The sequence below is a fragment of the Neoarius graeffei genome, chromosome 17, assembly GCF_027579695.1.
Source record: "Neoarius graeffei isolate fNeoGra1 chromosome 17, fNeoGra1.pri, whole genome shotgun sequence".
Lineage (NCBI taxonomy): Eukaryota > Metazoa > Chordata > Actinopteri > Siluriformes > Ariidae > Neoarius > Neoarius graeffei.
This window is the reverse complement of record NC_083585.1, coordinates 24,781,700-24,797,760: the sequence shown is the minus strand read 5'-3', so window position 1 is coordinate 24,797,760 and position 16,061 is coordinate 24,781,700. Positions and strand designations below refer to the sequence as shown.

At 41.5% G+C, this 16,061-nt stretch overlaps 1 non-coding gene across 1 annotated transcript; it reads left to right on the top strand.

The window, feature by feature from the left end:
- Nucleotides 1-14,884: 14,884 nt before the first annotated feature.
- Nucleotides 14,885-14,955, top strand: trnag-gcc (transfer RNA glycine (anticodon GCC)). Its single transcript has one exon. It is a non-coding gene; the product is annotated as a tRNA-Gly (tRNA).
- The last annotated feature ends 1,106 nt before the right edge of the window (nt 14,956-16,061 follow it).

The following is a 16,061-nucleotide window of genomic DNA, read 5'->3' as shown; positions in this document are numbered from 1 at the left end:
TCAAGTCTTGCCACAGATGCTCAATGGGATTTAGGTCTGGACTTTGACTGGGCCATTCTAACACATGAATATTCTTTGATCTAAACCATTCCATTGTAGCTCTGGCTGTATGTTTAGGGTCATTGTCTTGCTGTAAGGTGAATCTCCTTCCCAGTCTCAAGTCTTTTGCAGCCTCCAACAGGTTTTCTTCCAGGATTGCCCTGTATTTAGCTCCATCCATCTTCCCATCAACTCTGACCAGCTTCCCTGTCCCTGCTGAAGAAAAGCATCCCCATAGCATGATGCTGCCACCACCATGTTTCACAGTGGGTATGGTGTGTGCAGGGTGATGAGCAGTGTTAGTTTTCCGCCACACATAGCGCTTTGCATTTAGGCCAAAAAGTTCAACTTTGGTCTCATCTGACCAAAGCACCTTCTTCCACATGTTTACTGTGTCCCCTCATGGCTTCTTATGCCTGTCTTTCAACAATGGCTTTCTTCTTGCCACTCTTCCAAAAAGGCCAGATTTGTGGAGTGTACGACTTATAATTGTCCTGTGCACAGATTCTCCCACCTGAGCTGTGGATTTCTGCAGCTCCTCCAGAGTGATCATGGGCCTCTTGGCTGCTTCTCTGACCAGTGCTCTCCTTGCTCGCTCTGTCAGTTTAGGTGGACGGCCATGTCTTGGTAGGTTTGCAGTTGGGCCATACTTTTTCCATTTTTGAATGATGGATTGAACAGTGCTTCTTGAGATGTTCAGAGCTTGGGATATTTTTTTTATAACCTAACCCTGCTTTAAACTTCTCCAGAACTTTATCCCTGACCTGTCTGGTGAGTTCTTTGGTCTTCATGATGCTGTTTGTTCTTCAGTGTTCTCTAACAAACCACTGAGGCCTTCACAGAACAAGTGTATTTATGCTGAGAGTAAATTACACACAGTAGGACTCTATTAACTAATTAGATGACTTCTGAAGGCAATTGATTGCACTGGATTGTATTTAGAGGTATCAGAGTACAGGGGGCTGAATACTATGCACACCACATTTTTCAGATTTTTATTTGTTTAAAATTTTGAAGACCATTTATCATTTTCGTTTCACTTCACAATTATGTGCTACTCTGTGTTGGTCTATTACATAAAATCTCAGTAAAAAACTTTTAAGTTCGTGGTTGTAAGGTGGAAAAATGTGAAAAAGTTCAAGGGGTATGAATACTTTTGCAAGGCACTGTACATTCACCACTCAAAGATAAACTTCATATCCCAATGTGTAATATCCTCTATATATATAGCCTACTTTCATGTTCATATTTCATGGACCATCAATAGTATCAACAGGTAAAAAACATTGTACTGTTTATTTTCATAAACGTTTTGACATACAGTCCCAGTCAAAAAAGTTTGGACACCCCTTCAATGGACCTTCTTTATTTTTATTCATTAAAAGAAATGTCATGTCTTAAAGTAATGATGGATGTCATTTCTCTTTACTTAGTTGAGCAGTTTTTGACATAATATGGATTACTACAGTTGTGGAATTGGGCTATTTACTGTAGTTTTATTATTTAAGTTCAAGTTCAAGTCAGCTTTATTGTCAGTTTCTTCATATGCACAGGTCATACAAGGAAATTGAAATTACATTTCTCTCTATCCCATGTAAAGATATAGACAAACATAGGACTGACATTAACAAGACAAACATTAAAGCGCAAGACAGGACCAATAACAGTGTAACAAGCAATAAGTGATAATAAAGTAATGATTTAAAAAAAAGGGGGGGGGGAATTGAAACATTTAACATTTAGAAAAAATAATCTAGGCTAAAGACAGGAAGATAAGAACAAGACTAGTATACAAGACATGATCTCAAACGCATAAAGAAGGCAAGAAATTGCACTAATTAACTTTTGACGAGGCACACCTCATCTCATCTCATCTCATTATCTCTAGCCGCTTTATCCTTCTACAGGGTCGCAGGCAAGCTGGAGCCTATCCCAGCTGACTACGGGCGAAAACGAGGCACACCTGTTAATTGAAAAGCATTCCAGGTGACTATCTCATGAAGCTGGTTAAGAGAATGCCAATAGTGTGCAAAGCATCATCAAGGTAAACAGTGACCACTTTGAAAAATCTAAAATATGAAACATACATTTTATTTTCTTAATACTTTTTTGTTTAACACATAATTCCTTATATGTTCCATATGTTATTTCATTGTTTTGATCTCTTTGGTATTGTTCAATAATGTAGAAAATAGTCAAACTCCAGAAACACTTATGAACGAGTGGGTGTGTCCACATTTTTTATTGACACTGTATCACCACATGCTCATTTATAGCATTTGCAATATAGCTGGAATACATTCCTCAAACTGGTTAATCAGTAGTGAGAGGATAACAGCAGGTGGGCCACTTTTGGGCTCAATGTCCTTTTGAAAAGGGATTACTCTGTGTCTGTATGGGTTCTCTGTTTTTTCCCCGCTGTCCAAAAACATGCCAGTAATTAACTTGGCTATGTTAAATTGCCTCTCGAAATGACTATGCGAATGTGTGTGTGCATGGTGCCCTGTGGTGATTGTCGTCCCATCTGGGATGTATTCCTGGGTCACAGCCAGTATTCCTGCCTTATAGGCTTCTACAACCCTTACCAGGATAAGGCATCTTCTGAAAATGAATGAATTAATTAATGGCTGTTCATCCTCACAATTACATTACATGTCATTGTGTTATAGCAATACCACATGACATTACTGCTTTTTAATGAAGAAATATGTCTGGATTTCATACATGTCAACCCCTTTGGGCATCCACCTGTAGTATCAGAGGAAGAAATCCATAAAATCAACATAAAATCCTTATAGCCTTCGAATCGCACCAAACTTTTATTTTGATGTACATTTGTACAATACACATTTACTGCTATCCTATAGTTCATAGGGTAGGCTGCTCCCACTCCAAAGGAAAATACTTTTTACAGACTCAGGGAAAACACTCAAACTCCACTGTCTGTGCACTGTCAGTCAAAGTGTAGGCTGCTCCCATTTCAATGGGATACTTTTCACAGAGACCATTTTTGTCCACAGTCAACTTTTCATATAGCCAGAGAAAGCACTCAGACTTCACCATTTTTGTCCACAGTCAGTCATGTTTACATATGATCTTGATTATAATCAGTGGCAGCCTTCTTTGCCAGCTGTAACTGCCTTTCTGTGAGGGTGATGTCACAACAGAAATCTGTGTTCAGTTTGCATTGCAGTAGTGCAGTAAGGGTGTCTGTGCCCAGGTTTTTTCTGCAGTCAGTGTGGATTTTCCTGACCTGTGAGAATACCCTCTCACAGTCAGCATTGCTGTGAGGTAGACACAGCAATGCCTCCATAGTTTTTCTCAGGTTTGGAAATCTCTCCTGTCCCATGAGTGTAACCATCTTCAGGATGGAGCTCCACACCACATCGATCCTGATGGGCTTCTCATCTGCATCCAGGAGCTTTATATCTGTATCCTCCAGGAGCTGGTATTCCTCAAACTCCTCTTTGAGTTCCTCCTGGTTCACCAAGGGAGTGAACTTGTTGGCAAGGTGTTCCCATTCTTTCACTCAGCAGACGCTATTCAAAATCTCTCAGGTGTAAACAATGTCGCTCTGCACAATGAGAAAATCGTTCGAACAATGACCGTTTGGCGCGTTTAAATGCAGATTGTGCGCATGACTGGAACAAGCGAAGTCTCGCAGTCGCGATACTGCACGAGGCTTGAGGAATAAACATCCGGTTTCACATAGTCTGGGTTATCTGCCCCTGCATACACGCTGTTCTTTGTCTATAAATCGAGCTTTTGTATGTTTTTGCGACGATCAGCTGACGATGTTCAAGTAAGATACACAAAATAAATTTAGGTCAGAAAATACTGAAAATCTGTAAGACTTTGTTTATACGCCCGTACGCCCTTGAAATGAGCTAAAATACGTAGAATTTCCGGACAATCCGTATAGGTTGACATGTATGGGATTTGCTTGATGCATGATTTTCTAGTGAAGTCTAATGGCCCTTTTCCACTACCCTTTTTCAGCTCACTTCAGCTCGCTTCAGCTCACTTCAGCCCGACACGGCTCGCGTTTCGACTACCAAAAACCAGCACGACTCAGCTCGTTTCAGCCCTGCTTAGCCCCTAAATCTCGCACCATTTTGGAGTGGGGCTGAAGCGAGCCAAACCGTGCCGAGTGAGGTTGGGGGCGTGAGCAGACACTCCCCTGTGCACTGATTGGTGAGGAGGAGTGTCCTCACATGCCCACACACGCCCCGCGAGCACGCTGGGATCTGTAAACACCGTAAACCCGGAAGAAGAAGAATTACGAATTGCGAGAATTTCTGAAGCCTTATGCGCCTCGCCTCATCTATACACTCTTGCCAGTATCTGTTGGCGTTGTCGGTGACAACAAGCCACAGCACCAAGACCAGCAACACTAACGACTCCATGTCCTCCATGTTTATTGTTTACTATTCGGGTCGTGAGACTACCGCTTAAAAGATCACTGAATCAGTGACATACAGAGCATCGTGCACGAGTTCGCGGAGCGCAAGGCTCGTCGTATGCCCTTCAAATAATGCGCGCAGTAGGCTATTGATGTTTTATTATGAGCCATGTACAGTATGTCGCCTAATGTTTTTTTGTTTCTGAGTTACATGTTCGTTTGAAGGACTTAATGTACAAAATAACATAGTTGCACCCCGTAGTGTTGAAATTGGTAAACACAGTGCATTCAGTGAGGTTTGCACCGCCCTCCTTTTATTTCTGACTCTTCCTGTCACCGTTGCAACCTCTGAGCGCTCATTCGTATGCCCTTCAAATAATGTGCGCAGTATAGGCTATTGATGTTTTATTATGAGCCATGTACAGTATCCTAATGTTTTTTGTTTCTGAGTTACATGTTCGTTTGAAGGACTTGATGTACTAAATAACATAGTTGCACCCGGTAGTGTTGAAATTGGTAAACACCGCAGTTGCGGACATTTTGTAGCCTAAAATGATGTTATGATAAGCTTTAATAAAGGGCCCGGTCATTTGCCCCGCCCCGGCTCTGACTTGTTCCGCCACTGTCACTGATGTCACTGTTTGCGCTGCTTAACGACATCACGTGACGTCCACCCACTTTCACTAACTCCACCCAATGTGTCCACCCACTTCCAGCCAGCACGGTTCAGCGCGGTTGTAGTCGAAATGCAACTCCAACAGCCCCGCTCAGCTCGACTCAGCTCGACTCAGCACGACACGGCTCAGCCGCGTTTGTAGTGGAAAAGCGGCATAATATTGTAAATACAATGTGACAAAAAGAGTCAGTTTGAAAGATTTTAAACATCAACATTTTCTCCATATGTGAGATTTAGAAGTTGGGATTTAATGGGTGTCCAAGATGCAGCTTAAGTTATAACCTCAGTCTTTAATAAATTAAACTTTAAATGTATGACGCAATACGAAAACATTTGAGTATAGAGTATAGTGCAATATTTTTAAAACATACAGTCCTGCACAAAATTTTTTGGCACTTGAAGTTTTTAATTATTTTTTTCTTTGGTTGTGTGTCTCTAGCAAAAGAAAAGAAAAAAAAAGCACTAGCAGGGTGCTGGGGTGAGCTTCATTCCAGCAGTTCATCAAAAAATAAAAATGCTGCCCCACTGTGCCTCGGTTTTGCTTCAATGACAAGAAACGTCTCCTCTATGATTGGTTGCTTGAAAAGGACAGTCACAACACCAGTGCCTTTTTGAAAAGTTCAGAGATTTTCAACTAGAAGTGCTCAAAGTGGCCAGCCAAAAATGGTGTGGCGTTTATTTTTTTCTCTCTATCTAGGTGCATGCTCTCTCCTCATTGAGAACAATTGCAAAAAAGATGCTGATGCTCAGAAAAAAACAGACATGCATCCTTCGACACTAAATGCCTGGAAATCTAAATTTTCAAAATTGTAGATTTCCTAACATTATTTTTCCCACAAAAAATTCAACGTTACAGAAAATGTTTGTATGTCAGTCAGGAAAGTATAATAATCGCTGCCTTTTTTTCATGGCATATCAGATATATTCCATTTAGCTAGCATGGTATTGGACTTGTCAGTCCATACATAATGCACCACTTTTCTGACAAAAATATGATGAATTCTGTTTTTGCCTACAAAAAGAACTGTGGTAGAGTCCCCAAGATGCTCAATAAAACAATCCAGCCAATTTCCTGATAAAACTGCCCAAAGTGTACTTGAGACTACTCGGGCGTCTTTAAATGCAAAGCGTTGGCATGGCAAATATTTACTTTGTTTAATTTATTACTGTTTACTATGATGGCATACTCCCTACCAGTCAGACAGAACTGAAGAAGCCTTTCGGATGAGAGGTGAAACGTCTTCAAGAATCTTCAAGCAAGTCCAGTTGCTCTTTTACCACCCACAGTTTACTATGACCTGGATGACTGAGAATCTTCACAGACATGAGTGTTTAGTCTATGTCTACTTCTTATCTAGAGTGTTTATATTGTTTATTTCAATTACTCTATTTTTTTATTTACTGCATTCCCTGTTTACACCATGGGTCAGAGAGGACTGAAATTTTATCTGTGCTGTATGTCGAGCATGTATAGCATATTTGACAATAAAGTTGACTTGACTTGACTAACACATGTAACTGGTATTGTGTTTAAGTTACCGGTATAAAATTATTTAATTTGCTTCAGAATGTGATTGTCTCAGTTCATCTGATTATTTAATTAGCTTTTTACGTTTTATCAGTGAAAATGCATGCATGTACTGTACATGTATGTTGCATAAGTTATAACGCCTATCCTGTTTTAATGAGAGTCAACCCACAATCAATGAAGTCAAATCAGTCTTAGTTGAGCAAGTCGGTAACGGTATTTCTTACTTTCACCATAATTTCTTATTTATATGACTTTGGTCTATAGCTGTCAAAGGATTTGGCCTTAAAACCAGTTATCGCTGTGACGTCACTCAGATTGGTTTTCTCAAAACTGTCCAAAAAAACCCAAACTGTTAACTACTTTTACTGCTTGCGGGCGGCAGGGTGGTGTAGTGGTTAGCACGGTTGCCTCACAGCAAGAAGGTTCTGGGTTTGAACCCAGCGGCTGGTGAGGGCCTTTCTGTGTGGAGTTTGCATGTTCTCCCCGTGTCTGTGTGGGTTTCCTCCGGGTGCTCCGGTTTCCCCCACAGTCCAAAGACATGCAGTTAGGTTAACGTGGGGTGGTCTTGGGCTGAAGTGCCCTTGAGCAAGGTACCTACCCCCTGACTACTCCCCGGGTGCTCTAGTGTGGCTGCCCACTGCTCTGGGTGTGTTCACTGCTTCAGATGGGTTAAATGCAGAGGATGAATTTCACTGTGCTTGACGTGTGCATGTGACAAATAAAGGTTTCTTCTTTCTTCACCAGGTCATAAGTAAACCCACAAGGATATGTCTTAGAAATGATGGCACAAAGATTTCAACATGTATTGATCACGTTTTCACAAATGCTCTTGGACAATGTCTCACAACTTTCTCAGTGCCTATTGGTTGCAGTGATCATAACCTGGTAGCAGTTGTAAGGAAGGCAAAAATTCCAAAAACTGGACCCAAAATAATTTTCAAAAGATCATATAAAATGTTTAAAGCTGAATGTTATAAAGAGAAGGTGAAGAACATAAACTGGGAGGAAATTTTAAAAGAATGTAACCCAAACAAAGCTCTAAACAAATTTGAAGATTTTCTGTTGCCGGTAGTTGAGAGACATGTCCCCCTCAGGAAATGTACAGTCAGAAACAACCGTACACCTTGGTTAGATCATGAAACCAAAGAGCAAATGAAACAAAGAGATCAAGCAAAGAAAACAGCAATACTAACAGGATATGAGTCTGACTGGATAACATATCGTAAATTAAGAAACTGTGTTACCAAATTAAATAGAATAAAAAAGAGATTATATTATGAAAAAAGGATTATGGATATTAAAAATGATAGTAAAAAAGTATGGAAAACACTGAATGAACTAATGGGCAAAAATTCTCCTCAAACACCATCATTTTTAGAGGTGGATGGCAACTTCCTCACTCGACCATCAGACATTGCTAACCATCTTAATAAATATCTCATAAATAAAGTTAATAATTTAAAGAATAATATGCCCCCTATTGACAGTATTAATATCTAATCTATTGATTAAAAATAAAATTATGAAGGACAATGTACTTTTAAATTTGATAAAAGTATGTATAAAGACATATACATACTTTAGAAAATATAATAAGAACCTGTAAAAATAAACCACCAGGCATTGACAACCTCGATGGTAAGATTTTTAAATTGGTTGCAGAGGAAATTGTACCTCCCATCTGTCGCATCATAAACATGTGCTTTGTCTGTGTCCACTACAATGGAAGCGAGCCTAGATATTTCAACTACCAAAAAACAAGAAACTGCAATTTTCAGAAGCAAACAGTCATCCAATTAGCCTTTCACCTGTACTAAGTAAAATAATTGAATGTGTAATATTTGAGCAAATTACAAACTATCTGTCCTCGAATAATTTAATAAATTTTCAACATGCATATCATAAGGGTTACTCCACAACATCAGCTCTAATTCAAATGACAGATGACTGGCTAAGGGAAATAGATAAAAAGAAACTAGTTGGTACCGTTATGCTGGATTTCTCTGCAGCATTTGACCTAATTGACCACAACTTATTGTTGGAAAAACTAGAATGTTATGGGTTTGAGATGTCCTCTTTATACTTTTTAAGGAGTTATTTAACTGATAGGACACAAACAGTTTTCTTTAATTGTTGTGGTTCTGATAAGAGGGCTGTGCCATGTGGAGTACCCCAGGGGAGTTGTTTGGGACCGTTATTGTACATCATTTTCACTAATGATCTACCACTTGTTCTGAAAAACGTAAACATAGGAATGTATGCTGATGACTCAACCATAATGTCTGTGAAGATTCTCAGTCATCCAGGTCATAGTAAACTGTGGGTGGTAAAAGAGAGCAACTGGACTTGTATGAGTATGAGAGGACTTCCAGAAAACTGGCAGACTACAGGAACCACCTGCGTTTCAACCTGAGATGCTGACAATCCAACATTATCCCCACTAGCCTACGCCTGTTTTCAACGGTCAAAGGACACAGAGCTGATACATCTCATCTCATCATCTCTAACCGCTTTATCCTTCTACAGGGTCGCAGGCAAGCTGGAGCCTATCCCAGCTGACTACGGGAGAAAGGCGGGGTACACCCTGGACAAGTCGCCAGGTCATCACAGGGCTGACACATAGACACAGACAACCATTCACACTCACATTCACACCTACGGTCAACTTAGAGTCACCAGTTAACCTAACCTGCATGTCTTTGGACTGTGGGGGAAACCAGAGCACCCGGAGGAAACCCACGCGGACACGGGGAGAACATGCAAACTCCACACAGAAAGGCCCTCGCCGGCCCCGGGGCTCGAACCCAGGACCTTCTTGCTGTGAGGCAACAGCGCTAAACACTACACCACCGTGCCGCCAGAGCTGATACAATCCTCCAGAAAGCCCAGAAGCAGCTCCTCAACGAGAGAGTGAGACAAGTACATTTCACCATCGATGCTCTCCAGAACAAGACTGAACTGATGTTTGAAGAGTTGACAGTACTTCTTCCCAGTGAAGTTTTGGAACGAGTCTCTGAGTTCGCTGAGAAGGCACAGATTTCACAACATACCAAAGGCAAGGAACGACAGATGCGCAAATTTCAAACTTTGCTGTCTAAAACCACCTCCTCCAGCAAGACAGAAGTGCTGACTTGGAGGAAGAAATCTGACCAGGCTACACAACCGGACATAGAAGAGAAATGGGTGAAGAACTTATCCGACAGGGTACTCACTCAACCAGAGAAAGATGTTCTATCCAAGGGACTTAACTTTGCAGTTTCACCAGAGCGGATACCAGTGGTAGACCTCATCACAGCCACAGAGTCAGCCATCAGAAACAACAATCTGACCAACACAGAGGCAGAACAACTTAGGCTGAAGATATCAGCTGCTCTGTCCAGTGCGAAAGCACCCCCCTCCAACCTCACCATCCAAGAAAGGAGGGCTCTTACTTTGCTTCAAAGAGACTGGAACATCACCATCCTTCCTGCTAACAAAGGGAGATGCACAGTGTTGCTAAACACAGTGGACTACCACTCCAGGATGACCAGTCTCCTCAGTGACACTACCACCTATGAAGCCTTGAGGTGGGACCCCACAAGTTGTTACAAAAAGAAAGTTGTTAGCTGCCTGCAACAACTAGAAAAGGACCAAGCCATCAACCGATCTCTGTACTACAGATTGTACCCTGGGGAAGCCATTCCTCTCATATACGGACTCCCCAAGATTCACAAGGAAGGAGCTCCACTCAGACCTATCATCAGCAGTATAAACTCTGTTACTTACAACATTGCCAAACACCTAGCCATCATCCTGGCTCCTCTCGTTGGGAATACGCCAGATCATGTCAAAAACTCCCAAGATTTTGCTACTAAAGTTGCAGACCTCAAATTAGACTCAGATGAAACCATGGTTTCCTATGATGTCACGTCTCTGTTCACCTGCATTCCCACCACAGAAGCTGCTGAATCTGTTAGAAAACAACTCCTTCAAGACAGCACTTTATTGGATAGAACAAACCTCACCACGGACCAAATTTGCACCCTGCTTGACCTCTGCCTGACTACCATTTATTTCCAGTTTAATGAAAGTTTCTACAGACAGAAACATGGATGTGCCATGGGCTCACCGGTATCCCCTATTGTGGCCAATCTTTACATGGAGGAAGTAGAACATAAAGCTTTGACCACTTTTTCAGGAGTTGCTCCCAGCAACTGGTTCAGATATGTGGATGACACCTGGGTTAAAATCAAAACCCATGAGGTGGAAGCCTTCTCTAAGCACATCAATGCAGTGGATATTAACATCAACTTCACTCGGGAGGACATCAGTGGGAATAATCTAGCCTTCTCGGATTGTGTACACATTAGACAAGACAGAAGCCTGAGCATCAAGGTCTACCGGAAACCCACACACACAGACCAGTACCTACTCTTTGACTCTCATCACCCACTGGAACACAAATCATTAGGGGTCATTAGGACCTTGCAACACAGGGCTCAGAACATCCCTACAACGCTAGAGGGAAAAGAGAAGGAGCAGAATCACATCAAGAAAGCACTTCAGAACTGCAGGTATCCCAACTGGTCTTTCCTCAAGAGCAGAAAAAGGAACAGAATGGACAAGGAGGATAACAGGAACAAACACAAGAACATTGTCATTCCCTACATTTCTGGTCTATCTGAGAAACTCAGGAGGATCTTCTACAAACACAACATTCCGGTACATTTCAGACCCAGTAACACCCTGAAGCAGAAACTGGTCCACCCTAAGGACAGAATACCCAGACACAAACAGGACAACGTAGTGTATGCAATTCAGTGCAGTGAGGAATGCACAGACTCGTATATTGGTGAAACAAAGCAACCGCTTCACAGGCGCATGGCTCAACACAGGAGAGCCAGTTCCTCAGGCCAGGACTCTGCTGTCTACCTTCATCTTAACAACAAAGGACACTCATTTCAGGATTGCAACGTACACATTTTAGCCAGAGAGGATCGTTGGTATGAGCGAGGAATTAAAGAAGCCATTTTTGTCAACCTGGAACGGCCATCACTGAACAAAGGTGGGGGGTCTAAGACATCATTTATCAGCCACCTACAATGCAGTCCTTGGCACACTTCCCAGACAACTGAATGCACACCAAAACCCAGCTGTTTTCAGTCAATATGTTTACATGCACATCCAAATCAAGCTGCTGTCGGTAATCGAGCAAAGGGTCCCAGCAGGGGTGCCAGAGAAATCCAATCCTACATGCACACAAGGAAATCAAGCTATTGTGTGAGGTACATTGTGCACCCGAGCCACAGGTGGCGCTACACGCCCCATCGTGTTGGTACACTTCCAGTTGTCATCATGAATAAGAGCTATTCAAGAGTGTAAACAAAGTTATCAGTTCCGTGTTCTCCATTGCGCGTTTTTCTCCCGTCCATGAATTTTAATATATTCAACTCCTTAAGCTGAATGAGCATGTACTCTGTCTCCTCATTGCTCCAGAAGTGCACGTTTCTGCTCGCCATTTTCTCTTCTTTGTTTGTTCCTCCTGACCTCTTCTGCTGCTCGCTGCTACTGTTGTCATGCCGACCGAGGCTGTTGTGTTTACCGCTTGTGGTCTCGTCACTCGTCACTTCCGGAAGGGGCAGTGCTGAAGTAAGTAGCTCGACTACGTAGCTCGATAGGGTTTACATGCACTAAGTAGCTCGGCAAAAATTGCATAATCTAGGTCGTGTAGCTCGATTACGAGAAATCAAGTTCGGTTCAATTTCAGCCGAGCTAAGGTGTATCCATGGCATTTAGAACTTCGATTTCAGTCGAGCAACGGCAGAAATTCGATTTTCTCTATGTGCATGTAAACGCACTTAGGTGGGGTTTACATTAGACCGTATCAGCGGATCATCAGATTAACGTTTTTAAAACGATTAGTGTGCACACAGCAACGCCAATACACGATTCACGTGCACACAGCAACGCCAATACACGGATACGCTCGGCTCCGCAGGCATCCTGCGCTCCAAATCACTCCGCCCTGAACAGCGAGTGCCCTCTGGAGGGTGCGCACTCCGGCCCTGCGCAGCTCACAGAGCGCGCGAGTGGAGCGCACGAGCAATGATTTGGGACTGAGCCGCTGTGTGTGTGATCTCAGTGCATATCGGGCATGCGCGTCACTTACCACTTGCAAGTGGAAGGATGGCAAGCCTAAAGACAATCATAACTACACAATGGGCAGTATTTGCATCAGTATTTGCAGTATTTTCATACTTTTATACTCTGTAATGAAAGGTGATACAAGGCGGAAGTCCGCGCCGTTTTTCAGCAGTCGCATCACATGACCAACGCCAGCGAATCAGGAAGGTGGATGTCACAGTGACGTTGTCCAATGATGATGCCAGCTAGAGCTCAGCACAGCGTATCCGCGTATCCGCGTATTCTCAATGTTTACACAGCACCGGACCAGACACGATCTGGATTGAATACGTGGACCCTGGCGGATTCCCATTTCCTGGCGTTTCCAGGCGTTTTAATATAAACGGACAGTGCATCCGTGAAGAAAACGAGACAGATACGGTCTAATGTAAACTTGGCCTCAGTGACTCACAGGAGGACAGAGAGAATCAGCATTCCATTGATCACCCTAACGGCCAATCCATTGATCATCCTAACGACTCTCAAGGCTGTTCACAACCAGCCCCCAGTGACCCATACCAACAGGATGACTCAATGACACCTTAGATGAGCTTTTCATCCATGAGAGGATAAATACCTGATACTCCCTACCAGTCAGACAGAACTGAAGAAGCCTTTCGGATGAGAGGTGAAACGTCTTCAAGCACAACTCAACCATAATATATGCCTCTGCGCTCATTACAGTTGAACTAAATGCAGTTTTGAAAGAAGAGTTAAAAGCAGTTGTGAACTGGGTAAACAATAACAAACTTGTTTTGAATGTATCCAAAACCAGCTGCATGGTAATTGGTTCACACCACAAAATTAGTAGAAACCCTCAGTTAAATCTGAAAATTAAAGAGGTGTGTATCAACCAAGTGCAGGAGACCAAGCTGCTGGGAGTAGTCATACATGACAAACTTTCTTGTAAAACACATATAAATAAAATTGTTTATAAAATGGGAAGTGGCATTTCTGTTATTCGAAGATGCAAGGCATGTCTGTCTCCAAAATCAACTAAACGGGTAATAGAAGCTTTAATTTTGTCAAATCTTGACTATTGCCCAGTGGTCTGGTCAAATGCCACAGCAGACATGGTTAATCAACTAAAAAAAGTGCAAAACAGAGCAGCACGCATTGTCCTTGGTTGTGATTTCAGAACAAATGTATTTAAAATGCATAAAAATCTCAGCTGGTTAATGGTGAGAGACAGACTATTTTACTCGTTATTAATATTTGTAAGAAATGTATCCACATCCAAAATCCTGCAAGTTCTACACAGGAAACTATATTATAGTTCAGACAATCATAACTACACTACGAGACATGCGGCAAGAGGAAACTTTTCACTGCCAAAATAAAAATAAACTACAGTATTGTACAGGGCCATGTATGCATGGAACTTACTCCCCAAACACTTTGGGCAAATTATTAGGAAAAAAGATTTCAAATTGTTAGTGAAGAAACATCTCTTAAATGGATACATATAAAACCATTTGAATTATTAATTGAATTATTAAATAAATATAGAATGCTTAAAATATAGAATAAAATCATACAGCAAGGAATAACAACTAGTAAGTAATAAATAGAGAATACTTTGATACTAGTTGTAGAATGTCTGGATGTGCATTGTATTGAATGTATTATCAGTAATCAAAAGTATATTTTCTGGTATAATTTTGTTCGTTTCATTTCCTTTTATTTTTATTTTTCTATTGTGGTACCTTTATTTGTCTGTTTTTAATTTTCTGTTGTAATGTACTGTACTTTGCGGTTGATTTTAACTCTCAAAAATATATTTTTTATTCCCATTTATGCAGCATCCAAGAGTCAAGGATGGAGATACTATCCACTCAGAAATGTATTTAAAAATAAAGATTCTGCAGATCTCCTTTAACTGTAAACTGTGCTATTTTACCGCTTCTAATCAGGGACCACCAGGGGTCGCTCGCGGACCAAACTTTGAGAAACGCTGGCCGAGAATCAAGGTTTTCAGACTGCGCATCTTAAAAAAAAAAAACTAGAACAAAAACTGAGAATACGTGTCGTACTTTCGGTCTACTATGAGAACAGAGAAGGAGCATGTCTACAAGCATTGGTGGTTCAGTGGTAGAATTCTCGCCTGCCACGCGGGAGGCCCGGGTTCGATTCCCGGCCAATGCACAGTTTTTTGTCTCTTTCTCTTTTTAGAAAGTATATCAATTAACTCATTTGATCTATGCGACTAGTATATTTATGACAATATAATGTATGGCCATGAATATGCACCACTGATCCTGAGATAACTCCCTGATCCGTTTCTCGTTCATTCTCTCTGTTCGTCTGAAACCACGATGGATGTAATATACTTTTGGCCACTAATGCTCTGTGGCGCTGTTCTATCGCAACTGAAACGGGTTTCCGCCCGAAAAAGATAAAAAGGGCATCGTTTTCCATGTTGTTGTCAAAATTCATAATTCACCTTCTAAATCTTGCTAGTCAGTGGTACAAACTTTACCACTGAAGATCCGACAGTCATCTCATTACCGGCAGCACGCTGGAAAGTACGCATGCGCACTACGTCGAATCTCTTGGTCTGATGGGAATTTCGGCTCTTTTCAGTGAGTCAGATCAGTTGGCTCAACTCACCTATAAGAATCGACTCTTTCGACTCCTTACTGCTTTTCTACCCACAAAGCTGTTCAGAATCTTTTATCTTAGCTGTCTCATGTACTTTACTCGCCATTCTGATTAACTGTATTAACATTCGCTTATACTTTACATTGCCTTTATTATAAAATTTATTTAAATAAATCATAAAACCATTATGCTACATGCAGGGCTGTAGCCAGGATTTTTCAAATACCGAGGTCAAACATGGCTGACAGCACCGAAGCCCCCCGGCACAACTTAAATAAATAAATAAGGATAGATTTGGTGGAGGACACATTTATCTTAACAATTCTAAAACTGTGGCACCATAACTGTGGTGTTTTATCTGACCAGGCATGAAAACGGGTCAGGGGTGAAAAAGGTGAGAAGGGTGCGCGAGTGGTGACGTGGCCTCTGGTGTTGTTTTATTTTGTTTGGGGGTCCTCCACCAGAATAAATATTATAGCCTCCTTACTAAGTATACTGTATTGACATTTGCACAAGGATATACAAATTCAAATACATGTAGTTATAGTGAAATTATGCCCTGGAAAAAAAATTCAATAATAGAATGAAGAAAGTGGAGAATAATAGGAATAGTGATCATTTTTTCCTTTTATTTGCCTGGACCACCAGTG